The sequence below is a fragment of the Schistocerca cancellata genome, unplaced genomic scaffold (assembly GCF_023864275.1).
Source record: "Schistocerca cancellata isolate TAMUIC-IGC-003103 unplaced genomic scaffold, iqSchCanc2.1 HiC_scaffold_473, whole genome shotgun sequence".
In the NCBI taxonomy this organism is placed as follows: Eukaryota; Metazoa; Arthropoda; class Insecta; order Orthoptera; family Acrididae; genus Schistocerca; species Schistocerca cancellata.
In genome coordinates this window covers 12,501-14,503 of record NW_026046490.1, presented here as the reverse complement: position 1 = coordinate 14,503, position 2,003 = coordinate 12,501, and positions in this window count along the sequence as shown.

Below are 2,003 nucleotides of genomic sequence, written 5' to 3'. Positions count from 1 at the left end.
CCTTAACCTAACCCACGTTGTGCCTTAACCTAACCCACGTTGTGCCTTAACCTAACCCACGTTGTGCCTTAACCTAACCCACGTTGTGCCTTAACCTAACCCACGTTGTGCCTTAACCTAACCCACGTTGTGCCTTAACCTAACCCACGTTGTGCCTTAACCTAACCCACGTTGTGCCTTAACCTAACCCACGTTGTGCCTTAACCTAACCCACGTTGTGCCTTAACCTAACCCACGTTGTGCCTTAACCTAACCCAAGTTGTGCCTTAACCTAACCCAAGTTGTGCCTTAACCTAACCCAAGTTGTGCCTTAACCTAACCCAAGTTGTGCCTTAACCTAACCCAAGTTGTGCCTTAACCTAACCCAAGTTGTGCCTTAACCTAACCCAAGTTGTGCCTTAACCTAACCCAAGTTGTGCCTTAACCTAACCCAAGTTGTGCCTTAACCTAACCCACGTTGTGCCTTAACCTAACCCACGTTGTGCCTTAACCTAACCCACGTTGTGCCTTAACCTAACCCACGTTGTGCCTTAACCTAACCCACGTTGTGCCTTAACCTAACCCACGTTGTGCCTTAACCTAACCCACGTTGTGCCTTAACCTAACCCACGTTGTGCCTTAACCTAACCCACGTTGTGCCTTAACCTAACCCACGTTGTGCCTTAACCTAACCCACGTTGTGCCTTAACCTAACCCACGTTGTGCCTTAACCTAACCCACGTTGTGCCTTAACCTAACCCACGTTGTGCCTTAACCTAACCCACGTTGTGCCTTAACCTAACCCACGTTGTGCCTTAACCTAACCCACGTTGTGCCTTAACCTAACCCAAGTTGTGCCTTAACCTAACCCACGTTGTGCCTTAACCTAACCCAAGTTGTGCCTTAACCTGCTCTGTAATTGGCATATGACACGTTACATTAATCCAGTGTTGTCTAACCACAACCCTCTGAATATAGTTCGCTACTCGCACCGCCCACCCTCTTGTGTATCGTTTCATGTTCAACACTTCGCAAGTGTTGCTTACTTTTTACATGCTCCCGCTGTACACTGTAATGTGGACGACTGCAGGATGTACATCGCCCCCACCCTCCCCCCTGCCTTCGCACGCTGGTCGTTCAGGTGCTTGCGTGTTCAATGCCCTTCGCAGCTGTTCACTGGCATTCGCATGTCGAAGCGCTCAGTCTACGTCGTGGTACGGCCTGTGTCCACTGTCCGCTGATGTCGTAAGCTTAACCCTCACATTGTACTGCACATAGGTCCGTATGTACTGCATGATACGCTGTGGCACATGTGTGACCGTACAACGACTGCGCCCAACAACAGCGAACCATACGGTCCAAATGTTGTGCACTCAGCCACGTGCCGTCTCCCCATAACAGCTACATTGCAGTGTGGTACGCCATAGAGACGTGTGGGATTAACGGACGCCCTGGATGGCGATCAGCATGAGCCGTCTGTTGATGTAGTGGCGCGTGTATTCAAACGTAGTCGTCTCTTCTCACACAGTGTGATAGCATGGTGCACCGCGTTCCACATCTGCGACATGGTACAGATGCTGGTTGACAGTCGGTCTCGTAATGGACATCGCATACGTAGGGGGCCACCTCCCACGTGTTCTCTAGTCGTGCACATTTTGTTGCGTGTATGTGGGCAGACGTAGTGTGTCGTGACACCTAACAGACAGGTATGCAATAATCGTTGCATTTGCAAACTGGGATGGACGTCTACGTTTGCTGGTGACGTTACGCAAATGAACAACTGGTAAACCCATTGTGGTGCGGTTGTTGTTGCTGGAGGTAAATCAGTAAGGGCAAATCTGTGTGTGAAGCGATACGCGGCGGTGGCTGGGTGGGACCGTCCCCGGCCGGTGAGGGGGGGCCGCCCGGCGTGCTGGCCGCGCGGTGCGTGGGCGCACGCGCTACAGCCGGCTGGTGGGGGCGCCCAGTGGCAGGCGCGCCGGCCGACGGACGCGGCAGGCGGCGCAGCTGCGCGCCGGGGCACC